Raw genomic sequence first — 7,518 nt, forward strand, 5'->3', positions numbered from 1 at the left:
ACCCTAAAACCAGTACAAACGCACGAACGATGTCATAAATAACAGTACCGCCGATAGTTGTTGTTGACAAACAACGGCACTAATTTTATTCAGGGGAAAAGATCCCATTACACCGCCACAACGTGTTGTTTACAAACCACAGCAGTAATTGTTTTCACCTCAATAGACGTCAGTGATTGGTTGAAATTACCGAAATACGACAACTTTTAACATGAAATAACTTCAAATATAAAACATTTTCTCTGTTCTATAAGACAAAATATACAAGTATACGAAGTTTTAAAGTGTTTCGTTAGAAAACACACTAAATAAAAACTAAATAAAAAATGGTGTCCGCCAAATCAGAAAGATCCGAAGATCCGAGGCTAAAACTACCAGGCACATCATCGGAGCAAAGTTTAACAAACCCAGAATTATGTTCTATGGTATTTGATATACCCGTATTTTTCTATGTTGTTCAAATACATGCTACTGACCACTGTCAGTTATTTCTCTTAGCGCAATCTTCGTTTTACTCGTGCAAATTCCCAAGGCCACAAATGCATTCTGAAACTCACACTATTCATTGAAGTTACAATCATACTTCTGTTTTTTGTTTCGTTTGTTTGTGCAACCATTCATAATTATTGCCCTACCTTCTATATCCTCACTACGGCTTCTCATTAACAAATGTAGCCATCGGTGTATTAGCTTCTGTAACATAAAACTTTACTGGGTAGACTAAGAATGTTGTAGCTCTCTAGGAAAAAGTGGTACAAAAGAATGAACGACATGTGACCTACAAATCCATTCATTGTGTGGTAGATTGGCTCCCCATCATTCCATAAATTCTACACCGGAAGTCACTGGAGGGAAATGTAAACACACCAACATGCAAGAAGACTTATACACACAAATACACACAAGAGTATGTGCGTATGCAATGATATATATTTATGCATGTATATGTGTATACATATATACTTACACAGAGATAGATAGATAGATAGATAGATAGATAGATAGATAGATAGATAGATAGATAGATAGATAGAGAGAGAGAGAGAGAGAGAGAGAGATAGACAGACAGACAGACCAATAGATAGATAGATAGATAGATAGATAGATAGAGAGATAGACAGACAGACAGACAGACCAGTAGATAGATAGATAGATAGATAGATAGATAGATAGATAGATAGATAGAAAGGTAGGTAGGCAGGCAGGTAGGTAGGTAGGTAGGTAGGTAGGTAAGTAGGTGGATAGATAGATACATACATACATACATACATACATACATACATATGGAAAGTTTGATAGATACATACACACACATACACTCAGATATATATATATATATATACGCATGAATTCATACATTTCGATGTATCACACACACACACACACACACACACACACACACACACACACACACACACACACACACACACACACACACACACACACACACATACACACACACACACACACACACATATTTTCACGTGCGTTTATTTAATTCTGTATCCCTGATAAATACACAAAAGTCACTGGAGTACAATTGCACACGCGCGCACGCGCACACACACACACACACACACACACACACACAAACACTTTTTTAACAAACAGATTAATAAGATTTGCAAACTACATAATAGATACATGTCTATCTGTGGTGGCATTGGATACAGGTAGGTATAAAAACAGAGAAAGGTTTCACGCATAGCTTTCCATACTGGAATATTTACACGTACATTTATCGTCAATCATAAAATGCTAATACAGACGCAAGAAAAGGATATAAAATGCTCATACACGAAGCAGAGGCTTAGATGTATCTCAAAATATATATTTGAATATAAATACACGATTTTAGACTCGTTGTGAACAGCAAATCTGGGGGGGTTACACTTCTGCTTTTTTATCCTTCCGAGGGCAGACACAATGAGGGCGAGGTTAGCGGTTTGTAGTCATTTATGAAGTGTATAGACAAGGACTTGTGGAGGCGCAATGGCCCAGTGGTTAGGGCAGCGGACTCGCGGTCATAGGATCGCGGTTTCGATTCCCAGACCGGGCGTTATGAGTGTTTCTTGAGTGAAAACACCTAAAGCTCCACGAGGCTCCGGCAGGGGATGGTGGCGAACCATGCTGTACTCTTTCACCACAACTTTCTCTCACTCTTACTGCTTGTTTCTGTTGTGCCTCTAATTCAAAGGATCAGCCTTGTCACATTCTGTGTCACGCTGAATATCCCCGAAAACTACGTTAAGGGTACACGTGTCTGTGGAGTGCTCAGCCACTTGCACGTTAATTTCACAAGCAGGCTGTTCCGTTGATCGGATCAACTGGAACCCTCGACGTCGTAAGCGACGGAGTGCCAACAACAACAACAGACAAGGACTTACAAAAACTATTCGTTTTAATTAGCAAAACAATATACATGCGCTGATACCGTGAATTCATTCATTGAAATTTTTAGAATAACAGAATTTTACACACGCTATGAAAAATAAACAAAGTTTGTCAAATTGACGTCACTTTTTCTGTCCTCAAAGATATCATAAGACGTTGTAATAGGTTTACATTTCGAATTTTATAATTATGTTATGTAGCGTAATACGAGAGGTGTGTACCTGTATGTAAGTATGTTTATACTCAACTCCTTTTTTGCATGCATGCATACATACATACATACATACATACGTTAGTGTGTGTTTCTGTATGTTTGGCTGGCTGTGTGAGTTATGTAATCTAACCAACCAGCATGTTCAAGTTGTGAAAAAAAATATCTTCATACACAAGACTAGATGAACAGACAGCTATGTATCTCTACAAAGAAACTTCCATTTCACCACAAAATCGTGATGTAATCTCATTTGAATGTCGTTCATGTATTGTCCAGCAAAATCGTGTGAGCGCGTCAAATGGTGCGGTTATTAGGATGTCCCTGCCTACTGGCTATCATTTTTATTCGTCTTTCTATAAATGACCTAGGTCAGACCAAACGACAGCCGGTTTAGTTGAATGGGAGAGGATATCGTCTGATAGATAATGGCGGACGATGGTTTGTGATGGCGAGTCGTGGGAGTGATAGAATATGAATTTGAAGAGGAAGAGTTTAGAAAGAAGAAATGATTGAAGAGGTAATCGAGAGAATAAGAAGATGTGTTGAGAGGAGGAAAGATAAATTAGGGAAATAACTAAAATGTAGAAGTAAACGAGGAAAGAAAGAGTGAAGAGAAAATTTAGAAAACGTGTAAGAACAGATTTAGAGAAGGGAAGAGGAGAATAAGGATAAGTAATAAGATCGAGCAGAAAGAGGTGGGACTAGAAAAGAGTAGAGTAAAGGTGAGGAGAAAGAAAGTGAATGAAAGAGCGAGCAGGCAGAAACGAATATAAGAGAAAGAGTGAGAAAAGAAAAAAAAGAAAAGTGAAGGAGGAAGGGAGGGGAGGTACGAGGATTGATATATTTGAGATAAAGTAGAAAGGAAATGAATGAGTTAAACATGAAAAACTAGACAAATGAGCAGAATATGACGAAAGAAACGTTAATGATGAGGAAGTACGGTTGGATGAATAAGGGTAGATGTCTGGAAGAGAAAAGACGAGAGAGGCGTGAAAACTAGAGAGATAGAAAGGTGAAAGGCATTAAAAGATGCCGAAAATAAGCAGATAACGAGTGATAGACCATAGTGATATAAGGGAGAATGAGAACAGGGTGGGAAAGACAGGTAGGTAGGTAGGTAGGTAGGTAGGTAGGGAAGCATATATACATGCATAACTACACAAACACACAGGTATATACATACATGAATAATATTGATACAGACAGGTATATATAAATATATATATGTATGCGGAGACACACATACACACACACACACCCAGGCAAACATTTATATATACATGCATACATACAAACATGTATGTGTACGTACACATTAACTCATTTTCGTTTCATTTCTGCAAATTGCAGTCCATATATGCGTTCTACTTCTTCGTGTGAATGTCTAAGTGTCTCGTCTGCTGATGATAAGATAAGCCAATGGCTGTGCTGATGACGCTTAATAACACAGAAACACACATCCACATCTACTCTCTTATGACTGCTTTTTTTTAAATAGCCTAACTGCCTGGATGTTTTGCGTCCTTGTCCCATTCTGTATAATTTATATGTGTGTGCGTGTGTGTGTGTGTGTGTGTGTGTGTGTGTGTGTGTGTGTGTGTGTCTGTGTTTGTTTGTGTGTGTGTGTGTATGTATGTATGTATGTATGTATATATGTATGTATGTGTGTATGTGTGTATGTATATATGTACGTATGTATGTATAAGCGGTTACATAGAAGTGCATAGATGCACAAAACTTCATGATGCAAATCGAGAATGTTGTAGACCCAAAAGAAGAAAGCCAAGGGCCATATGTATACAGTTGAGGTAAATTACCGGCTCTTTTCGTAAATACAGACAGTCCTGGCTGCTTCTTTTCTTTCACCTTTTGTCATTGAACGATCTGCTTTGCCTTCAGAACGAAACAGAACAGCGCTAATCTGAACAACGTCGCCATTAAACGCTTGATATTTGATACTAATAAAAGATTCCTTCTTCTTAGATGTTCTCTCTCTCCGGATTCTTCATGATGGGAGGTCTACTGTATAAAGCAAATTAAATCCCTTCAGTTTTATTTCTTTCTCTCCATTTTTTTTTTGTGTGTGTATATATATGTATATATATATATATATGTATATATATATATATTGTTGTTTTTTCATCTTTTTATGAGTTTATAAAGAAAAGTTGGGTAGATTTAGATTTTACTCGGTATATATATATTCATGGAATCACATACCGGATATTAGGGAATGTATCGCTTTAAAGGCCACAGCGAGCGACAAAACCGTTCAGTGTCTTTTACATATAAATAGAGCGCTGTTCTATATACGAACGCCGTCTTCTGTGGGCTATCCTTGTTTTGTCTTTTGTTGTTGCTTTTTATCTGAAATCATAGCAGTGTATAGTGGGTCAGTATTATATATTTGTTCTGATTCTTAGTGTTTCGTGTTCGAATCTCACTGAAGCTAATTTTCGCTTTCATCATTTCGGATTCATTATTTCGTTTTCAACATTTCGGTATCAGTTCAGTTCTGGGTCGGTCTAATTATCTCCCCCCACTCAAATATATAGCCTCCAACAATGACTTTCACTCAATAATTAATGTTCTTTCTTGATTTTTTTCTAAGCTCTCTTCTGCTTATCTTTAAAAATTAATCCGTATTTATTTACGTTCTGAGTTCAAATTCCACCGAAGTCAACTTTGTTTTTCATCTTCTCGGCGGGGGTCAATGAAATAAGATACCAGTCAAGTACTGGTCAAGACATTGGTCCGAGTAGTATTCTTCTACGGATGTGAAAACTGGAGAGTGACAAAAATGGGTGAAAAAAACAATGGACAGCTTCCAGTTGGTATGTTTAAGGATAATACCCGACATCAAGTGGCCGCAGAAAGTCCGAAATGTCACAGTTGGGAGGACAACGGGCATGAACAGGATCAGCGGCGAAATCAGCCGTTGACGCTGAAACGGGATCGGATACGTCCTCCGACAAGATCGAGAAAGCGCTTGTATGGTGGAACTAAAATGGCAGCCTAAGGGGGAAAAGAGCAGGGTATCCTAAAACCAGATGGCGAAGGACCATTGACAAGGAAAGGGTGACGAGAAGGGTAGAGAAGCTGGAATGAGACCAGGACAGTGGCAGAAAACAGAGCTGGTTGGAGAGACCGTATTGCGGCCTTATGTGCCTTATAGTACGGAGAGTACCAACTAAAAAGTACTGGAGGAGATGCCATCGATTAACGCTACTCCACCTCCCTTCAAAATACCTAATCTTACATCCATATTTTTTCCCTTCTATAAGCACAAGGCCTGAAATTTTGGGGGAGAGGGCTAGTTGAATATATCGACCCCAGTGCTCAACTGGTACTTATTTCATTGACATCTAAAGAATAAAAGGCAAAGCTAACCTCATCGATATTTGAACTCAGAACGTAGAGCTAAAAGGAATGCCGATCAACATTTTGTCTTGCATGTTAACTACTCTGCTGGATCGCTACGCAGGCTTTGTACCTCAATTACTAACTGTTATAGCTATTATGTATTAGTATTTCAAATTACTAAAATCATGTAACTATATCTATTGTGTAAAACTATGTTTGGTTTGTTGGGTATCAGTTGCTATGAGATTGTAATCTGAGGATTCACACGGATTTATACATGCAGCTTTCTAATATAGAAGATCTCAGTGTGTATGTGTGTGTGTGTGCGTGCGTGTTCGGGCTTGAACCTGTAACCACGTGATTGCAAAGCGTGCTTCTTAACCATACAGCCATGCCTGCGAAGTAAAGCCTTCTGGAATCCCACCTCTCTTCTAAACACATATACACACACCTATTAGTAAATGTTTAACCAAAATATCATCCGCGTTAATCTTACCAGTTTCGAAAGGTGATAGCCATTCTTCTTTTTACCTTTTCTGACTATCTTACATTAATTCTCTCAGATTTTGGCACGAAGCCAGTAATTTTTAGTGGAAGGGAGTAAGTCGATTACATCGACCCAAGTATTCAATTGTTAATTATTTTATTGACCCCGAAAGGGTGAATGCAAAGTCAACCTCGATAGAATTTGAACTCGGGACTTGAAGCCGGATTTAATACTGCCAAGTATTTTGTCCTGCGTGTTAACGATTCTGCTAGCTCGCTGCTTTTGACTATGTATAATAATCCTATCTTCAAAAGGCACAAGAGCCTCAAATTTGTGGGGAGGGGCAAGTTGATTTCATCGACTCCAGTACTTGATTGGTTCTTATTTTATTGGCCCCGAAAGGATGAAAAGCAAAGTCGACATCGGTGGCATTTGAACTCAAAGCATAAAGCCGGACGAAATACCACAAAGCATTTTATCTGGTGAGCTAAGAATTCTGCCTGCTTCCGACCTTTGACATCCTTGTAATTATACATTTCAAGCAAACTTAGCTGTATGGCTTTGATTCTGATAGAACAAAATGTTTTTTAAAAAAAGTCGACCTGCCACACAGGCGTTGCTGTGTGGTAAGAAACTCAATTCCCAACTACATGGATCCGAATTCAGTCCCACAGCGAAGTACCTTTGGCAAATGTCTTCTACTATCGCCTCGGACCGACCAATGCCTTGTGAGTGGATTTGGTAGAAGGAAACTGAAAGAAGCCTGTTTTATATATAGACGAAACTGAAAGATGGAAATTGAAAGAAGTCCGTCTATATATATATATATATATATATAAATTGTAAATCCAAAAATAGCAACAAAACTACAAAGGATTCCGCGGTACACGTGTTTCAAGCTTTACATGTGTATAATATAATATGTGTATAATTTACAATGTAAAGCTATCCTCAGCCGCAAAATTATTCCTCTCCCAGGAAATTATACCACCTCGGCGTTGAAGTAGGAAGAAAGGTGTGATGTAAGAGGTGAAAATCCTTTCGGTATTCTGTATAGTAC

Source organism: Octopus bimaculoides, chromosome 9 (assembly GCF_001194135.2).
Source record: "Octopus bimaculoides isolate UCB-OBI-ISO-001 chromosome 9, ASM119413v2, whole genome shotgun sequence".
In the NCBI taxonomy this organism is placed as follows: Eukaryota; Metazoa; Mollusca; class Cephalopoda; order Octopoda; family Octopodidae; genus Octopus; species Octopus bimaculoides.